Source organism: Pogona vitticeps, chromosome 5 (genome assembly GCF_051106095.1).
Source record: "Pogona vitticeps strain Pit_001003342236 chromosome 5, PviZW2.1, whole genome shotgun sequence".
Classification (NCBI taxonomy): domain Eukaryota; kingdom Metazoa; phylum Chordata; class Lepidosauria; order Squamata; family Agamidae; genus Pogona; species Pogona vitticeps.
Genome location: NC_135787.1, coordinates 4,489,667 through 4,510,775, shown reverse-complemented (window position 1 = coordinate 4,510,775; position 21,109 = coordinate 4,489,667). Strand labels below are relative to the sequence as shown.

Below are 21,109 nucleotides of genomic sequence, written 5' to 3'. Positions count from 1 at the left end.
ACAATAAACCTCCCATCAGTCAGGAAGGCCAGGAGCAGGGATGTGCATGCCTGCAGCTGCGGCACCACTAAGTGGGCTCTAACCTTTGCTGCTGCTGCTGCTATCACGTTACCTCCGACTTAACGGCAACCCTATGGATGAGCCATCTCCAAAATGCCCTGTCCTCAACGGCCCTGCTGAGCTCTTGTAAATTGAAGCCTATGGCTTCCTTTATGTAATCAATCCATCTCACATTGGGTCTTCCCCTTTTTCTGCTACCTTCACCTTTTCCCCGCCTTACTGTCTTTCCCAATGCCTTTTCTCAACTTTACAGTTTTTAATCTTTAAATGGACTGGATACCCCTTCCAAATACATATACTGTACATACATATGTGTGTGTGTGTGTGTGTGAAGGTGTTTTATTTATAAAAAAAAACCTTCAGACACAGACTGATTACTCGTGTCAAGTTCAAATAGAATACAGTACTATGGCTCTGGATGGAGGGAAAAATTGTGTCATTCCTAAAATTTGCCACTTGGTATGGGTGATTTTCCAACTATATATCTTGCACATACAGTTCTGGGATTCATGTTTGGGCCCCGCCTCTGCCACAGAGTGACCGGGAGTGACTCGGTCAATGCACTCTCCTCCCCACCTGCAAATCCCTGAACCTTGAAGGCATGCCTCCCTCAGAAGGTTGCAGAAGACCGTGAGCGACTGCCGCTGAGCAAATTAAAAGGCACACTCTCGAAATGGGATGATGAGGCATCCTGCAAAATTAATCTCATCCTCTTTAAGGAGCATGGAGGTAGTTCTGTGTGTGTGAGTGTGTGTGTGTGTTAGAGGAAACGAAGCACACACCAGGCGGCTCTGTCACAGCGAAGCCTTTGCAGGCAAACACCCACCCACGCATCGCAGGAGAGAGATCAGCCGAGAGTCTGCCTGCCGTCAGGGCTGCTTCTCTGCCGCTTTTGATTTCCTTGCCTTCATACCAACACAAGCTGCCGAAACCAGCTGCTCCGCTCCACCGAGAGGGCAATCCCCATATTTGGGGGGTGGGGTGGGTTTCTGTGATTCGGGGCTTATTCGAGGAGATACCTCGATTCCGCCCACGCAAGTGCTGCGATGCTGCTTCTGCCTCCCAGAGGCGGAGTGTAGAAAAACACACCTCTGCCCATCAGACAGACTCAGCAGCTGACCCCACAAATTGGTTTGTTTTCCTCGTGTCCTTTTCTCTCTCTCTCTCTCTCCACCCCATAACTCCGTTCTCTTGGCCAGCTTTCCCATGCAGGTGTTGCTGAGAAGCCAAGGCCCCCGAATCCAGAGAGAGGAACAGCCGACACTCCGTGTTCACTTCCTGCCCTTCTTTTGCGGTGGTTGGTTGCAAAGAACTCGGCGCACAAGCGTGTTTATTAAGCAGATCAGGAAAAGGGGAGGAAAAACAGGGAACAATGACGCTTCGGGGTTTATCGGCATGTGCCAAGAGAATGGGAAAAGGCCGGTCTCTTTATTTTAAAGGGAAAAACAGCTGAAAACAGTTCTATTTGCAGGCATCAGCTCTGACTAGCTACCATTAGGGTTACCTTGTTTCTGACTGCTGGAAGCAATCAAGAGGAGGAAGGTGTTGAAGGCAGACCGATGGAATCCTTGCCGAGATGTCTAGTTTAACAGTGCGGCATCATAAAAACTAAGAAGTCCGATTCAGCATCAGTTTTTAAGGCCTGTAACCTATTTTTCAAATGCAGACAATGGAACAAGACACGGTTATGGGAAATACAGTGGTGCCTCACATAGCGACGATAATCCGTGCAGCAAAAATCGCTGCAAAGCGATTTCGTCGCTATGCGGTTTAAAAAAGCTCATAGGAATGCGTTGAAACCCCTTCAATGCCTTCCTATGGGCTGTAAATTCACCTTTAAGCGAAAATCCTCCATACGGCCGCCATTTTCGCTGCCCAGTAAGCGAGGAATCCGGGCGAAAACACAGCGGGCGGCCTTTTTTTTTTTACCCGGCAGCCATTTTGGAACCGCCGATCAGCTGTTGGGAAATCATCGTTATGCGATGATCAGTACGCAAAACAGGGTACCAATCATCGCAAAGCGATTTTTCCCTATCTAAATCATTCGTCGCTATGCGGATTCGTCGTTAAATGAGGCGCCCGTTAAGTGAAGCACCACTGTATATTCTCCAAGGCTTGATGACAAATACTTTTACTTTTTAAAGTGCCACAAGGCCCTCTCACCATTTTTATTGTTCAAGGACTAATAGGCTGACCCACCAGATAGTATTCAGCATGTTTCTCTCTATAGGAAGAGACAACACAGCCGCGTTTCGCTATGTCTGGGCAAATGTAAGAGTGGGTGAGAACCTTTTATTGGACCACTTAAAAAGTCAAATAAATTGCAAGCTTTTGAGGGGGAAGATTCCTCTTCATCAGGCTAAGGACCATGGATAGTCCAGGAAAAAAATTGTAGATTTTTCTAGATTGTTTCTAGATTTGTAGTCATCCAATAAAAGGCATCACCCAATCTTACGTTTGTACAGTCTTAATGACCGCACGGACTTTTCCTAAATTTTTCCGGACTGTGTCTGGATAGACGAGGGTGGGCTGACACTGCATGTGTATTCTGAGGTCATTTTACAATTTTGGGTGGGCGGATGTGCATGCAAACACACACAAACACCTTTAGCCACCATGAACTAGGTTTTTTTAAAAAAAAGATATGCTGTCTTTCATATCACAAAGGTTGACAAAGGTACACAGACTTCACACACTAAACCCACAAGAGCATTTGCACCTTACTGGATGAACGTCTTTAAGGTTATCCCTTCTTGACCTCCTTTATTTATTTATTTATTTATTTATTTATTTATTTATTTATTTATTTATTTATTTATTTATTTATTTATTTATTTATTTATTTATTTATTTATCCATCCATCCATCCATCCATCCATCCATCCATCCATCCATCCATCCATCCCTTCTCTCCGGCTAGAGAATTACACCAAAACTTTTCTTCGGTTTGCAGATTTAGAAGTCAAGTGATTTAAACCTTGAGCATAATCCCCCAGAACTATCTGAGAAGAGTGGAAAGTGCAACACGCAAGCTAAGACCATTCCCATCCTTAAAAGACCAAGTAATTTCATAGCGTTTTCCATTTCAAATTGTGAGAAACTGCATCAGTTGCACTATTTCAATGCCCAAACCCTTTCAGGTATAAAGGGATCCTCCAGCTCTCTAGACGTTGCTGGACCCCAACAAACAGCTCCCTGTGGAATCGTTGTTTAGTTGTGTCCGAAAAATTGTGAGACTTATTCTAACAACATCCAGGGACTACCTACAGGTCCCACGCCACTGACCAGAGGCAGGCCTCTTCTAAGCCAAGATTTCAACACAGCTCTCCATTCATATCACCCTGGACCCTTATCTTGATAACAGGTTGTACAGATGTTTAAAAATTCCGCCACCATTTTAAAACTTCACAGTGATTTCAAGAAACCACGGTACTTTTGCCACATCACAGATTTTCTCAAGACGACTGCCTGAACAAGAGGTACCCATGCCTTCCAGTCTTAACTTAATACTTAAAAACGGACCGTCGTACATTTTGGCCCATAAAAATAAGAACAAGAAGAATAAACCGTCATGCAGCACATTCAAAGTGAGAAATAAGGAAGCCATTCCTTTAGAATCACAGGTGAAACATACACTGCCTCCCAGAAAGCAAATCTAAACCTGCTACTGTTTGAGCCTGGGCTAAGCAAGAGGAACTTCTAAGCTGTTAAGATAAAAAAACTTTTATTAATGGAACGCATGGGGACCAACAGTGCTCAGCAGTGAGCAGTGCATGGCTACAGCAGCAGACCTGAGACGAATTCTGCATTATGTTTGCTGTGTTTCATACTTGGACCAGAAATACAGATTATTCACAAAGAGATGATCTTCTCATATTGACAAGCAATATAAGGAAACTCTTGCTACCACAAAAGCTTTAACATTTGCAAAATGAAAATCGATGGAAAACGATCAACCACACCTGATAAACGGGAATATACAAGTTCACGCATGCCCCTGAATAAATACAAATTCAAATACACATGGATTCCAAGGAGGAGCCTAAATTATACCAGATAAACAGGCGAGTGTCCATCTAGCTCCATAAATATTTGACTCAAAGCTTTACAGTTCCATATAATGGGCAGGGGAGAAGGGAACAGCTTGTTAAATGACAAATTAATTTGTACATTCTCTAGGCAAGATCAATTAAGCAGCTTACAGAGCTACACACTGTCAAAAAACTGGTCGTTTACCATCAGCTGCCTAATCAATTAATGCTGTAATAGACGAAATTTGGCATGGCATCAACCAGCTTGCAAAAATCTGTGGGGCAGGTTGTGAGCATGCATTAACAGCAACACAGTACACACACAAATACACTACAGAGAGAGAACACACACACACACACACACACACACACACCTCTCTTTGCCTTCCTAACACAACGACAGAAAGGATGTGGGGTTTATTTCACGACAAACAACATTTTCTCCTTAATTCCCCACCCACCCACTCTCTCCAAATTGCGCACCAGCCCATCACCCATGTGGCAAGCCTGGTGCGCAAGGGCTAAAGCAATTCTCAAAACCACACCAAAAGAAAGACACATAAAGTGAGAGCTGACTTTTACGGATTAAACAGGCAAAAAGCCGCTGGATTACGAAGTTCTGGATAGATGCTGCTAAAAAAAAAACATCGCCTCGGGAACTGCTGTGCCAGAATCCAAGGTAGGTCTGTTTTTTATTCACCGCCTCCCTGTAACTTACCTAGGCTGCTACTTGGAAGGAAGATGCTCAGAAGCCACAGATGAAAACGCCTCCCTCCCCTCCCTTCCTTTGCCGGTTGGCTTTCCCTGAAAACCTTCAGCTCGGCTGCACTGGTTTCCTCTGGAGCCAGCTCGCTTGCACTCAGGTGGCCGAGCGAGCGAGCGAGCGAGCAAAGGGGGCAGGGTCTCTCTCTCTCGCTCGCTCTCTCTCGTGGTCCTAGCGGTGGCTTCAATATTAATATCAATCAAACCAGCATCTTGCCTTCCCCACCCAACAGCCCTCCTCACTTCCCATTGGCGGGTGGCAAACCGGTGGGGAGGTTGCGAGAGCCGTCAGATCACAGAAACACAACCTTCCAGTCCAGTTTCTCAGAGAGAGAGAGAGAGAGAGAGAGAGAGAGAGAGAGAGAGAGAGAGAGAAGCCAAAGCCATCCAGAGCCAAAAAACCAAAAGATACTGGGAATTGGCTAAGCTAATTCCTAACAAATCTGCATTCCAGTCCAGGAAACTGGAATCCCTCTCTCCCTTTCCTCTCCAGATTGTGCAGCTTCTATCACAGCCTATTATTATTATTATTATTATTATTATTATTATTATTATTATTATTATTATTATTATTATTATTATTATTATTATTATTATTGAAGGATTAAAATGAGCTTTGCTTGTGGCTTTAATCGAGGAATCAGGATGACGGCTCCTGGCGATATCGTGCCGTGCTGAAGCAGATGGCTGGAAGAGGAGGAATACTATAAGGAAAAAGTATGTGGATATTAGAAATAAAGAGAGAGAGATCCCAGATCCTTTATGAAGCTTTCTAGCCTTTGGTCATGTTTCACAGACACCTTGCCTGCTCACGCGCCTTCACATCGTGTCTACAAACCATGTTGCAAATGGGGGGGGGGAACACGCTCCCCGACCACACACCCTAGCTGCTGCTACAGTGTGATCCATGCGCGCATGGAGCCGTTCACAAGAACCAGGGAAAGCTCGCTCGGCCGCCGACAGCTCCTCGAGGGGAGGAAAACCTTGCAAGGCAGGTGGGACGAAGCCACTCGCCTCATCTTGGTCACAGAGGGGAAAGTACTGAGCGTCCGGGGTGACAAGCACAGCTTCGAAATATGACGTCTTTTTCACCTAAAACTCCCGGAATCCCCAGCCAGCACAGCCCCACGGGGGGCCCGGAGCTATAGGTCAACACCCCCCCAAAAAAAAATACCCCAAACTCTTCCAACTTTCTTCTCTCTCCTTTTAGATCTCAAGTAGACCTTTGGTCTAGATGGGCAGGGTATAAATCTCATAAAATAAATAAAATAAATATAAAAGACGAAAGCCCTTCTCTCTGGGTTTCATTGGAAAAGGGGGCGATGCGCTCTGTGCATGCTCAAGGAACTCTTGTCAGCGAGAGACAATTGAGAAGAATTGCACTAATATTAATTCATACCAATCTTAAGACCTGCAGAGCTGGAAAGGGACCCCGGGGGGGGGGTCATCAAGTCCCGTCCCTGTCAAGGACACACACACACCCAGTCGGGGAATTGAACTCTCAGATGCAGCCAGAGACCGAAACCAGAGGTCTGAAGGGGTTGGCCATTATTTCAAGACGATTTCCAAAGTTACCCACAGGAGAACATTGGGAAAGCATGGGAGGGAGGAAGCACCACAAGATCCTAAATACCAGACTATGTAGGTCATGCACATACAACTTCCAGAGCTATACTATAATTGCTAACCAGAGAGGAATTCTAGCTTGCTTCCCTTGACAGATCATGGATCATGTCTTACTTGACTATCAGCAGATTTCTAGTCAAAACAGCGGGCTATCCCCGATGCTCAACAGCATGCATACAATGGCCATATCATCTTTGAGGGAGGGTTTATAAATATGAAGTAGGAGCATCCGTATTGACATGCACAAAATCCAGTTCTGCTCACACGTCAATTTTTCATTCTCTAAGACAGTCTATAATGCCTCTTTAGAGCTGGCGGCTTTCATCCCCAATGCACATTTTTTTTCTAGATCTGAGATGCAACAAGATATACAGGGATTTTTTAAAAAGTAAATTAATTCATCTCATCAGTTAAAAATTAGAATGAGGTCAATATTCAATTCTGTGCAGATTTCTACCAAGAAATACGAAAAACAATCTACTGTAGAACAATAATCTGGTTCTTTGTCGGTGGTTCCAAAATGCACCGCTGCATCCCAAAAACTCTGTGCTGACTGCCAATAGTTCATCCTCTATGTGTGTGTGTATATTTATTTAAAAATATTTTACCCCACCTTTCTCCTTTAAAAGGACAGCTTGTGACACTTAAAGACCATTTGAAAGAGAACAACAGTGAGTATACAAATACACCCCCCCCAAAAAAATATTGAACAAACACCATGCTAAAAAAACAAAGGTAACACCAAAATCGCACTCAAAACAGCAAGGCATAACAATCCATCTAAAAATCCCCCAGTCACTGAGGGGAAGTGTGCCTGAAGAGAAAGGTCTTCATCTGCTCGCGGAAGGATAGCAAACATGGGGTCAGCTTGGCCTCCAGTGGCAGGGAGTTCCAGAGTCTAAAGGAGCAGCTACTGAGCAGGCCTTCTCCCGTGTCCCCACTGAGCGCACCTGTGAGAGAGGCAGGACTCCATGCACTGATGCAGCAGTGAACAAATTTCATGACTGTCTCAAAATCAGTTGAGAATTCCTCAGCGCCAGATCTCCACCCCAGTGCAGAAGCAAAATAGAACATTTTTCCCCCCGTGAGTTTCCAAAATTTCAGGATAGACACTGACCGGGAACCATCACCTTTTGCATTTGAGAAGCAGGCAAAGAAGAAGTGAATAGGACCGTGTGGTGGAAGGCCACGTTTATTGCCCTTTTTTTCTGCACTGACCGAATTGAACAAAAATCAGTCTCAAAACGATACACATTCTTCCTGATACTAGCCTCGCGCCTCCCCCTCCTCTCGGAAACTATTCCTAATGTGTCGCTGAAATCTCTTTCCTTGTCATTCTATCCACTATTACGGGTCCTATCTTCAGGAACCCGACTCTTCACAGCGCCTCCTTGACAGGAGCTGATGAGCCATAGGGTCCCTTTCCAGCTGTGCCATTCTAAGAGGATGATGATACAGACAAGCCTACTCCATCTTCCACACGGCAGCCCCTTCGACAGTTATCACCTTTCTGTCTTCTCCCCTCCAGGCTGCATTATGTTCAGGTTTCTCACCTGTTCCTCGCAGGGCTTGTTTTTTAGATTCTTTACTACAGTATCCTGTTCACTTTCCTCTACCCATATTTCAGCTTAACATCATCCTTCTTAAACAGGAATGCAAAGAACTGGACACGGGACTCCACGTGAGGTCTGACCAGAGCAGACCAGAGAGGTGACTTCCTTTGAAGTTAATCAGAGCAGACTAGAGAGATAATTGCACTATACTTCTGCTGACACAATATGGTATTATATTAGCTTTTTTTGCTGCTGCACCACACTGTTCACTCACGTTTAACTTCTTGCCCTAAATACTTCTCACACGTACTACAGCCAAATAAAAGGTCATCCAAATAGGACGTCTTTTGTGCATCTGACTTTCCCCTACCTATGGAAAAAATACCTCCTATAGAGAAATCACTCAACAGCTTTTGATGCATGGTGTCTGTCAACCGTAACATATACCTAGACAGAGGGTAGACATGTTTCAAGATAGTTACCGTGTTTCCCCTAAAATAAGACCTAACCTGAAAATAAGCTGTAGTATGATTTTTCAGGATGCTCGTAATATAAGTCCTACTCCAAAAATAAGCCCCAGTTAAGTGAAACCCCGCCCTCCACCCTTGTGCAGCAACGAGATGATGACATGATTGCATTTGAATAAATGTGTACATGACAAAAATAAAACACCCCCTGAAAATAAGCCCTAATGCATTTTTGGAGCAAAAATTAATTTAAGACCCTGTCTGATTTTCAGGGAAACAGGGTAATAAAGAGACTGAAGAACCGATTGTAGTATTTAGCTAGCGTGTCATTAAAAGAGGAACATCACAAAGTAAAAGACTTGTTCTGCAAGTTAGCTTAATTCGCTCTTTTAACTGGTCACTGGAGTGTAAATACAGATTTTATTTGCATGTGATCTTGACTAGGAACAGCAGCTTTGAATGAATTCACCTCTGGAAGAACTACTTTTTAATCACTTTCCAACTGCGAGGCTGACTTTTCCTACAGTTTGGCCGTAAAGCCAAAGAGTTTTTGCAGCTGGTTGGGAACTCCAATGCCGTTTACCTTTGCAAGGAACCAACGCAAGCTTAAAACGGGCACTGCCTATCAGGAAGCGGGCTGACTTCTTCGCATTCAACGCGTGGAAACGGACAGCGTTAACTTCACAGGAAGTCTGCAACCTGTGCTGTGTCATGTCACTCAAGTTAATCTCGGTAAAAGAGCTTCCTGAACCTCAAGGCAGCAGGAAACAGCGCATGGGGGGTCATTCAGACATGAATTTGCAGGCAGACCGATGCGGAGAGATGTTTGGCTCTCTGTGCATCAGGAGGGTAACACACGAGAAGAGCCCTGTGCTGGATTAGGCCTAGGCCCCCTCCAGTCCAGTTTCCTGTATCTCACCGTGGCCCCACCAGATGCCTCTGGGAGCCCACGAGACCACGAGAGACCTGTCTCCTGATCCCCCCTCCCCTGCATCTGGCCTTTAGAGGTCCCTTCCTTCTAAGCCTGGAGATGATACATCCCCATTATGGCTTGTCACCTGCGATGGGACGTTTCCTCCAGGAATCTGGAGTCCTATCCCCTTTTTCAAGGCATCTAGGCCTGATGCCGTCACCACATCCAGTGGCAAGGAGTTCCACAGACTAACCACACGCTGTTGAACGTCACTTTCTTGGCTTTAAGTGCCAAGACAACCCCCCCTTCCTTGCTCAGAAGGCAAAGAAAGGCTACAGGGATGGCTCTGTGGGCTTTGGAGTTTGAGAAGATGTCCTAAGCAGCACGGAAATTTTCAGGGAAAACAAACCACCCCCCCCAAAAAAACCTAAAACAAAAACAAAAAAAATCTGGGTGAAATAATACAGAATCAAGCTCAACACAGGTCCTCCTGACAAGGAGAAAAATGCTCCCAATAAGCAAAGCTTTGTGGGTAATAAGCCAGTCCTATTTAGACTCATCTTCCTCCTTTCTCGTCAAGTCAACAGCAAGGCTAACACGATCTCTTCGCCTCCCCTACTTTAACACTAAGAGTTCAGCAGGATGATTATCACACAATTCAAGGACACCCCCCCGCAACCTCTGCCAATGGGCTGAACTACAACAGCTATAATCCTTATCCAAACTAGCAAAGACTGAGGGACGATGGGCACTAGAGTGGAGCAACACAAGGTCAGATTCCTGATGCCAGGCAGGTATCCTGGTTAAGTGGAAACTCTACCCCCATGCTAGTAACGCAGAATTCTGCCACTTGTGCAAAAGGAGGTGGATTTCCTTCAAAGCAATCACTGCTGGGGTTACAGAAGAAACGCCATCACCTATTACAGTTCTGGGAATCCTTCCTGGTCAATGGGATCTCAGTAAGATACGAGCCATGGAGACCAGACTCGCCTTGGTGGAAATCCAGCAGTAAGTGGCAACTAGAGTAGACTCATTGAATCAATAGAACAAGAGTAGACTCATTGAATCAACAGAGAGCAAATCCCTGCTGATCCAGTGGGTTTCCTTGAGTTCTAATCTGCCGGCTCTTTCTCGTCATGTCGCTCTTTCCAAATGTTCCTGTCACGCAACCGGCTCCAGATGCAAATGGCCAGCAAACACAACTGGAGGTCAACAAGTGTGTTTGGGGGGGGGAGGTGAGGTATATCCAAAAGCAAGGAAACCACAAGAGAGTTTAAGAAATAAATGAAAAGGGAAATATATCATGGTAAAGGTAAAGGTTCCCCTTGACAATTTTTGTCCAGTCGTGTTCGACTCTAGGGGGCGGTGCTCATCCCCGTTTCCAAGCCATAGAGCCAGCGTTTTGTCCGAAGACAATCTTCCGTGGTCACATGGCCAGCACGACTTAGACACGGAACGCTGTTACCTTCCCACCGAAGTGGTCGCTATTTATCTACTTGCATTTGCATGCTTTCGAACCGCTAGGTTGGCGGGAGCTGGGACAAGCAACGGGCGCTCACTCCATCGCGTGGATTCGATCTTACAACTGTTTGGTCTTCTGACACTGCAGCACAGAGGCTTCTGTGGTTTAGCCCACAGCGCCACCACGTCCCTAAATATATCATAGAATCATAGAAAAATTGAGTTGGAAGGGGGCTATAAGGCCATCGAGTCCAACCGAATGGGCCACGGCAATAATTAATGGGTCACTCCAGGAGGGCAAGGTCCCCCTTGCTCTCAAGGAGACACTCATAGGCCCATTAGGAAGAAACCGAGCTTGGCAGTGGACAATACTGGCAATTACAGGCCCGTCACCAATGTTTCTTTCATTAGCAAAGTGGTGGAGAAGGTGGTGGCTGACCAGCTCCAGACCTTTCTGGATGAAAACAGCACCCTGGATCCATTTCAGTCGGGTTTCATGCTGCGCCTTGGTACGGAAATGGCACTGGTCGCCCTGTTTGATGACCTACTGAGGGAAGCCGACGAGGGCAAAATATCTCTGCTGGTCCTCCTTGATATCTCAGCCGCCTTTGATACCGTTGATCACGGTATCCTCCTGGGGAGGCTCTCCGAGTTGGGAATCAGTGGCCTGGCTCTTGCCTGGCTCCATTCCTTCTTGGAGGAGTGTCCCCAGAGAGTGCAGATTGGAGAGAGTTTCTTGGCCCCATGGAGCCTCAATTGTGGGCTTCCGCAGGGGTCGATCATCTCCCCAATGCTGTTTAACATCTACATGAGGCCGCTGGGAGGGGTCATCAGGGGATGTGGCGCTTCATGTCATCAGTACACTGATGATACTCAGCTCTACATCTCCTTTTTTCCAACAACAGTGGATGCTGTTTCGTCCCTTGAGCGCTGCATAGGGGCTGTTCAGCAATGGATGCAGGTGAATGGACTGAGGCTGAATCCGGGCAAGATAGAGGTCCTTTGGGTGGGCGTCCCAGACACCAGTGGTCCAGGAAACTCCCTCTCCTTTGGGGGGGGTGACTCTTACCACCAAGAGTGAGGTTCGCAGCCTGGGAGTACATCTGGACTCGGTACTCCCCATGGAGACCCAGGTGTCATCAGTGGTCCGTTCCGCACATTTCCACCTTCGGTAGATTGCCCAGCTGTGTCCCTATCTTGATGTAGGGGAGCTCACCACTTTGGTCCATGCGCTTGTAGTCTCGAGATTAGACTACTGTAATGCACTCTACGTGGGGCTACCTTTGAGAATGATGCGGAAGCTTCAAATGTTGCAGAATGCGGTGGCCAGACTTCTCACTGGGGTGAGAAAGCATCAACATATCTCCCCCACTCTGGTGGCCTTGCATTGACTACCTGTTCATTTCCACATTGATTTCAAAGTATTAATGATGACATATAAAGCCCTAAATGGTTTAGAACCTCGATACCTAGCAGAACGCTTTCTCCCACCTAGATCTACCCGTATCACTCGTTCTAGCCAAGAAGGGCGGCTGAGGGGCCTAACGCCGAGGGAGGCCGAAAGAGAAAGAACAAGAAAGCGGGCCTTCTCGGCAGTGGCCCCTCGCCTCTAGAACAGTCTGCCCGCAGAGATCTATCTGGCTCCATTGCTGGGCATTTTTAAAAGCCAACTTAAGACCTGACTCTTCAGACAGGCCTTTCCTCCTGGCAATACCTAACACTTTGCCATCCTCTAGTGTATTAATATTGTGTCTTGTTTTATTTAAATATTGTTGTTAGCCACCCAGAGTAGATTAAATGGGCGGGATATAAATTTCTTGAGCTCTATGATCACTGCAGACGGAGACAGCAGCCACGAAATTAAAAGACACCTGCTTCTTGGGAGGAAAGTGATGACAAACCTCAACAGCATCTTAAAAAGCAGAGACATCACATTGCCAACAAAAGTCCGAATAGTCAAAGCTATGGTTTTCCCTGTTGTGATGTATGGAAGTGAGAGCTGGACCATAAAGAAAGCTGACTGCCAAAGAATTGATGCCTTTGAATTGTGGTGCTGGAGGAGGCTCTTGAGAGTCCCCTGGACTGCAAGGAGAACAAACCTATCCATCCTGAAGGAAATCAACCCTGAGTGCTCCCTGGAAGGACAGATCCTGAAGCTGAGGCTCCAATCCTTTGGCCATCTCATGAGAAGAGAAGACTCCCTGGAAAAGACCCTGATGTTGGGAAAGTGTGAAGGCAAGAGGAGAAGGGGACGACAGAGGACGAGATGGTTGGACAGTGTCTGCGAAGCAACCAACATGAAATTGACACAACTACGGGAAGCAGTGGAAGATAGGAGGGCCCGGCGTGCTCTGGTCCATGGGGTCATGAAGAGTCGGACACGACTAAACGAACGAACGATAAATTAAATTAGATAAATTAAAAAATCTGCTGCTCAAGACAAGAATCCAAACCAAAACAGATCTTACAGATGACCGTACAATTTTTTAGAATCACAGAACCATGAAGTTGTAAGAGGCCTCTGAGGCCATCAAGTCCACCCCCTGCTCAAGGCAGGAATCCAAATCAAAGGATGTCTGCCAAGTAGTTGTCTAAATTTCTCTTGAAGGCCTCCAGTGTTGGAGCGCTCACCCCCTCCTTGAGTTAATTGGCTCCGTTGTCGTACTGCTCTAACAGTTAAGATGTTTTTCCTGATATTCAATTGAAATCTGGCTTCCTGTCACTTGAGCCCATTGTTACGTGTCTTGCACTCTGGGGTGATCCAGAACAGATCCTGCCCCTCCTCTGGAGGACTGCCTTTCAAGTTTTGAAAAGTGCTCTCCTCTCTCCCCTCAGTCTTCTTTTCTCCAGGCTAAACAAGCCCAGTTCTTCCAGCCTTTCCTCATAAGGCTTGGTTTCCAGTCCTGTGATGGTCCTGGTTGCCCTCATTCAAACCTGGTCACCCTGACCGCTCACACACCCCATTCCTCAGTACTGTTCCCACTGCAGCGTCACAATCCACCACAATCTGATCTGCCGCGCTCATTTTCCCTTGGACTTCAGCCAGCAGGACTTCTGTGTTGCTACATTTAAAAAGTCTTTGTCATTAATTAGGACGTGTTTATCTGCTCGGAAAGCTTTGATCACTGCCGGCGATGCCGCAGAGACGAGAAGATTCCCTAGCCAAGGCAGGCAAATCTGTGATCTTTTCAGTCCTGCCCATCGTTTGAATAACGTATGGCGCGACCAAAAGCCAGGGGGGATAACGTGGCTGTTCCCTCAGCCGCCCTCCAGCCACGGACCTCTGAACCATCCATGCTAAGGTGGGAAAGGACGGCCGAGAAGTCCCAGATGAACAAACAGATTTCAGAAAGAGAAGGCCCATCCAGGCAGAGCTCTTGCTTCGTTCCACGGACGTGCTACAGCGCAAGCCTCTAGACCGGCGGTTCCCAGAGGTTCTTGGACTAAAACTCCCAGAAGCCTTCACCACTCGCTGGGCTAGCCGGGGTTTCTGGGAGTTGCAGTCCAAGAACATCGGGGGACCCATGAAGGTTCGGGAATACTGCTCTAGACTAGACACAGGGGCACTTTGTGTTCATATCCACTTCTGTGCTGAGGCACGATGGGGGGTCTTCCTGCTCAGCCGACATGTGGTTGGCTGTGCCGGGAAATGGGGGGTAGGCTGGACGGGTCCAGATGGGTGCGCTGACACTTAAGAAGGACCTCAATGCCGCAAGGAGTCCGGACGGTTCTGGGGGTGGGAGTTGGACCGCTGCATTTCATATCGCTAGATAAGAATACCAAGTGTCTACTCTAGACTCAAAGAGGAAGAGGGAAAACTCTCCTGCTGAGATTTCACACCAACGTTCAGAGGCACCACTTTGCTAACCCATATCTGAACACGAGCAGTAGATGCAAACTAAGATCATGGCCACTGGTCCCATCACCTCCTGGCAAATAGAACGGGGAAGATATGGAGGCAGTGACAGATTTTACTTTATTGGGCTCCGGAATCACTGCAGAGGGTGACATCAGCCACGGAATTAAAAGACGCCTGCTTCTTGGGAGGAAAGTGATGACAAATCTTGACAGCATCTTAAAAAGCAGAGACATCACCTTGCCGACAAAGGTCTGCATAGTCAAAGCTATGGTTTTTCCTATAGTGTTGTATGGAAGTGAGAGCTGGACCATAAAGAAAGCTGACCGCCAAAGAATTGATGCTTTTGAACTGTGGTGCTGGAGGAGACTCTTGAGAGTCCCCTGGACTGCAAGGAGAACAAACCTCTCCATTCTGAAGGAAGTCAACCCCAAGTGCTCACTGGAAGGACAGATCCTGAAGCTGAGGCTCCAGTACTTTGGCCAGCTCATGAGAAGAGAAGACTCCTTGGAAAAGACCTTGATGTTAGGAAAGTGTGAAGGCAAGAGGAGAAGGGGATGACCGAGGATGAGATGGCTGGACAGTGTCATTGAAGTGACCAACATGACTTTGACCCAACTCCGGGAGGCGGTGGAAGACAGGAGGGCCTGGCGTGCTCTGGTCCATGGGGTCACGAAGAGTCGGACACGACTTACCAACTAAACAACAACAATAGAGTAGATGCAAAAAAGACAAAGCCTTCCAGGAAGGGCACAGCTCTTGCCATCCTATGCCAGGAATCAATGGGGAATGTTTCAATATTCAAGACACAACCTTCCAGGCGAGGCTGGCTTCTGGAAGAGTTCATAAGCAGACACACAGACACAGATGACTGCGTAATTTAGCTTCCAAAAAGAATAAAAAAGTCAAGATTGACTGCTCTCCATATAGGTTGATTTTAAAAGGCTGTTCACACCTCCAAGTGACAAAGGGTTGGAGCCACGGACTGGCAAGACTCTGAAAGAGGTCTAAGCCCAAGACGACAATCCACATTTCGTTAGGGCTTCTTTCTTATCTAGCATTCAGGACAGGACTTCCAATCCTTGAGTCCCCAGATATTCTTGGACTAAAACTCCCAGAAGCCTTCACTACTAACTATGCTGGCCAGAATTTCTGAGAGTTGTAGTCCAGGAATATGGGGGGGGAGGCAGCTTTGGAAGCGTTGACTAAAACCAACAAACATCAAAATGATGCAAAACCAAAACTCAAAGTACTGGGGCCCCTTTAAGAGCACACACATCTTGTGTGATTTCTGGTTTATGCAGCTGGAGAAGAACAGGATTCAGGTCCCCACATTGGAGAAAGTGGGTTGTAAACCACAAAAGCTCCAACTGAAATTAATCCGATGGTGGTTGTAGGTTTTTCAGGCCGTTTGGCCGTCTTTCGGAACACGGCCAGGCAGCCCGAAAAACCTACAACCATCATCGGATTCCGGCCGTGAAAGCCTTCGAGCAGGCCTGGAATCAATCTGTTCATTTCATAGACACCACCAGACTGTTGTGCTTCTTCTGCACGTTGAAACACATCAATATGGCCACATCTGTGAACAAGGAAGCTAACACACACTGATTAGGTGCCAAACAGAAAAGGCATATTTCTGGGGAAGCCCAGGGAGGTTAACAGGATCCTGCAGACCACATCTGGAGTTCAACTGAAAAATGCAAGGTATGAGCACCTTAGCTAACTGACAAGGCAGGGAAGTTATCAGCTCGCTGGTATAAGGCACAAAACCAGCCCTATACTGTCTAATCTGGAAAGCTAGACAGGATAAGGCTGGGCCACTACATGTATGGGAAAATAGGTTGCTTCAAGTACATTTTTAAAAAAGAAGACTTAGGGTACCTAAAACTAAGAGCTTGATTTCAAAAAAGAAGACTGAGAGGCGATACAATCACTCTGTTCAAATGCTTGTTGTTGTTATTTAGTCGCTAAGTCGTGCCCGACTCTTCGTGACCCCATGGACCAGAGCATGCCAGGCCCTCCTGCCTTCCACTGCCTCCCGGAGTTGGGTCAAATTCATGTTGGTCGCTTCGATGACACTGTCCAACCATCTCGTCCTCTGTCGTCCCCTTCTCCTCTTGCCTTCACACTTCCCCAACATCAGGGTCTTTTCCAGGGAGTCTTCTCTTCTCATGAGATGACCAAAGTACTGGAGCCTCAGCTTCAGGATCTGTCCTTCCAGTGAGCACTCAGGGTTGATTTCCTTCAGAAAGGAGGTTTGTTCTCTTTGCAGTCCAGGGGACTCTCAAGAGCCTCCTCCAGCACCACAAATGCTTGATATGTAGTCATAAAGAGGAAGGGGCAGGATCTGCTCTCAATCATCCCAGATTCCAGGGCGTGGAATCATAGGCTCCATCTACAGGAAGCCAGATTTAGGCTTAAGATCAGGAAAAACTGTTAGAGCAGTAGGACAACGGAGCCCATGTCCTCCGTTGGGGAGGGGTGAGCTCTCCCAACGCTGGAGGGATTTCAAGAGAAATTAGACCACCCTCCGTCAGATCCGCTTTGATTTGGACCCCTGCCTTGAGCAGGGGGTTGGGCTCGATGGCCTTAGAGGGGCCCCCTTACAACTAAGTGATTCTATGAAAGATTTCCTGGATAAAAGCCTAGTTCTTCAGAAACAAGGAGTATAAAACAAGGAGTACGTTACACACAGAGTACGCAGTTGTCATTTTAGTGAAGAAGTGAAATGTGATACAGAAAGTAGCAGCTGCACCATCAGCTGGCAAGCCTTGATTACAAGGCTTGCTCCTTACAACTTACAAAACACCCATTGCATAACCATCCTGGCCGTAGGTAGAATAATATGCTAATACAAAACATCCATCAATCAATTCAAACTTATTCTTCACCCTTTGAGGAAGAATGCCTTCTGCCCTTAGAGGAAAGCTATTTTTGCTGAAGACTTGGTTTTTAAAGAATGCAATTTTCTGGCTAACAACAAGACCGCAGGGAAAACTTGCTTATTAGATTTGTTGTTTTTTTTTCTCAAAAGCCAAGGAGAGATCAGACTAGATTCAGGTCCAAACTATAAGTCACAGATCGCCTTTCCTCAGCCCTGAAATCACCTTCTATGTTCCAAGAGATAGGATCCAAGCAATCTTTCTTCTCTGTCTCAGAAATCAGATTTGCCCGGAAATAAAAAGTACGGATGTCCTGAAGACCAACCACAGAACAAAAGGACACTGTTTGCAAGTAATGGAAAGTGACAGAAGTTCCTGATGTGAAAACTGCACATAATCAGCAAGTAAAGAATTCGGCCCTCATATGCGGATGCAGTGAGGGATCCCAACGCTGTTATTACATCAGGACAAAGCAATGAACCTGTGGGGTTGAATCCAGAGCAGGGCTTTAAAAGGACCATAATCCAACGTTCAGCCACCTCCTCAATGAAGCACAGATGTGAAAAGTGCTTCTGTAAATGCATCTCTCTCTCTCTCTCTCTTACATAAAGAACACCAAAACACATTCAAAGCAGTAGGTACGACCATCCATTTAAAAAAACCACTCAGGTAGCCAATCACTAAGGGAAAATCTGCCTGAAGAGGAAGGTCTTTGTCTTCTGAAAGGAAGGACAGCCAAGATGGGGCCAGCCAGGCCTCCAGTGGGAGGGAGTTCCAGAGTCTAAAGGAGCAGCCACCGAGAAGGCCCTCTCCTGTGTCCCCACCAATCATACCTGTAAAAATGGTGAGACCAAGAGAAAGGACTCTATTGATCATTATGCACCCTGATTCAAAAGTCCTCCTCTCTGGTTTGTAGCAAACCACGGTTTGCCATCTTTGCTGAATCCAGCAAACCAGGATCACAAAGTATGATGGATACCGGTTTGCAGGCAATAGTGGTTTGCTGCAGAGAAAGGAAGTAGATAGATTCAGCACTCTACATTTGAAGAGCCTGTTCCCTTGCTCTCTCTCATATGGTGTTAAACCACATTTTTGAAATTACAGCAAATATTTGACACCGCCAAGAGCCAAATGCATTCTTTTAGGGCTCACACAACGTCCACACCCCGATGGTTTTCCTCCTGCCATTCAAACTAAGGTTTCTGACGGATGAAAGGAAGCATCACTACTTAAGAACAGTAACAGCAGCTATCAGCATGGACGCTTCGATCTCTTCCCACGTAAACAGAAATGCCTTTCCTCAATTCCTTTTGTGGACTGGGCCCTTCCGGCTCAGAGACGATGATGATAATGATTTAAATAAAAACATTCCACTCTTTTATTTTAAAGCATCCCATGTAGAACCCAACTACCGTATACCAAAGAGATTTTTTTAAATTAAAATAAAATATTCAAGTTGGTCTGTGAGTCAACCCAACCCGAAATCCACCCTTGTGAGGGCAAAATAAATTTTTTTTCAAACATACACAAGCCTTCTGAGTCTCCAGAGCATTGCTTTCAGTGGTGTAAAGACTTGTAGGCAAGAGAGTGGAGCAAGGAAATCCAAAAAATATGGCAACCCACTGATATGAAGATGGGTTGATGTTACGCACAGACCCAGGATAAAAATCTCAGACTGAATGAGCCATAGATAAGTGTGTGGAAGCACAGCAGAATACTGTACACGTCGCACAGTGGCTTGGAACGGGGCAGAAAAGCTGGGTCTCACTGTTTCTCCAAAAATGTTAAAATGAGATCCAAATTATCTCTAAAGCTGCAAAAAAAACCCAAAAAGAATCAATGTCTTATTAATTAATAATCCATTCATTAAAATTATAAATAGTAAGAAATTTAAATTATTGTGAGTTTATTAATTTATATATATTTTTAATCTACAAATCCTGCCCCCTCCTCTCAATATATACAGCTTGACTCCTGCGGTGAAAAAAACAGCTGAAGCAAGAACGCCTTGCAGAACATCTTAGAATTGATGCCTCTCACTGGCAGGCTGGGGTTGATGGAGCTTGTAGTCTTACCTGCCGGGAAGGTGCCAGGTTAAGGGAAGGCGGCCTTCAAAGATGCTCAGGAAACTCTCCCCGGCATGTTCTGAATTTTATGCTTACCTAAACAGTGCAGCCCTGTCATTTTGCATGTCACTCGCCTCCTCGTTCCAACCTTCAAACTTTTCCTGCTGTGCTAGAATTATCTGGCATTTTATACTAGAGTTGTTGCTGCGACCAAATGTCACGCTTGGAACTACTGAAAAGAAGGAATCACTCTGAGGACAGCCTAACAGGTAGGAAGGAAAACTTATTCTCGGGGGTGGGGGATCAATTTATAGGCATTGCAGGATGGAAAATGTTTCTGAACTTACTTAATAGAAGCCTCTAGAATTGGGTTTCCTGCACCCAGAACTGCTCAAGCAGCCCCAGTGCGAAGACCACGCACAATCTGCTCTCCTCATCTAGGTCCTGGAATATAAAGAGGTAGTAATCCCAGAGGGAGGAGTAGGAACTAAGTAAGCCAGAGAGTAGCAGTCCACACACGGAGTTAGAGAAGACAAAAGCAATCTCACCATTTACTTATCTATTCCCCTCTACCAGTTCAGATCATCTGGTACTCCGTTCAGTGCGGTGCATGTGTTCCAAAGAATTTTTCCCGGAGCAGCAGCCTCAATAAACCTGCTCAGCAACTTTCAGCCCTCTAAGCCAAGTCATGCCGGGGACCCACTTCCAAATGCACAGCTGTCGAGTCTCCTTTTTGCTAACTTGACACTCAACTGGAGGTCCCCCACTTCAAAACATTCTAGGAGTAACGGAAGAAGACAAGCCTCCTTTAGTTCTAGAATAAACTGCTACATTAAATCCCCAAGGAAAATAATCCTTTTATTTCTAGCAGAAGATGGGGGATGATGTTTCAAACTGCCATTCCGATTGTTGATTTATTAGTTTGTTCCCCTGTTTGTGTTTCTTTCTGTTTACTAGCCGGTTGCATTTAAAGCCCACGTATTTGACAGGAAACGTGTGTGGCTCTTCTTCCCCCTTCCTTATCAAAAACAACCCTGTGAGGTAGGTCATGCTGAGAGTGAGTTCCAAACCAACCCACAGGTTGAAATCCTATTGCTTAGTGTCGCAGGCCACACGGGACTTGGCCCATTGAATCAATGGGGATTTGTGTTGGCGTTTTTGCAACCTTTTAAGTTGCCTTTAGTAGGTTTGGTCAGGAGGGACCATTCTGGGCTGGGCTGAATGTCCGTCTATCTAGCACCAGACATTTTGTTCCTCCTGCCTCTGATTTCAAAAAGAGCGGCACCTAGAGGCTGTTGAAGTTTGTTGCTGAAAGCAGTCGCGTTTGTTAGATTGCTGTTGAACCTGTTCACAAGAGTAGGTAAAGAAAACAATTTAGGTTTTTTTGCTACTAAAATCTCAGTGCGTTATTGAGACTGTAAGTGCCAGTTAA

General features: G+C 46.1%; 1 protein-coding gene across 16 annotated transcripts in view; it reads right to left on the bottom strand.

The window, feature by feature from the left end:
• Positions 1 to 21,109, bottom strand: part of SLC4A11 (solute carrier family 4 member 11) — a 195,605-nt gene that overhangs the window by 118,010 nt on the left and 56,486 nt on the right. For 2 of the 16 annotated variants that reach the window (XM_073002136.2, XM_078394448.1), the window contains exon 1: positions 20,025 to 20,121. The exons of 10 other annotated variants lie outside the window; for them this stretch is intronic. The gene's annotated coding sequence lies outside the window, so the exon portion shown is untranslated. Of the gene's footprint in view, positions 1 to 4,809; positions 5,102 to 20,024; positions 20,122 to 21,109 lie in introns of those variants that run through there. 4 more of the 16 variants (XM_078394446.1, XM_078394449.1, XM_078394447.1 and 1 more) reach the window with 2 other exon arrangements.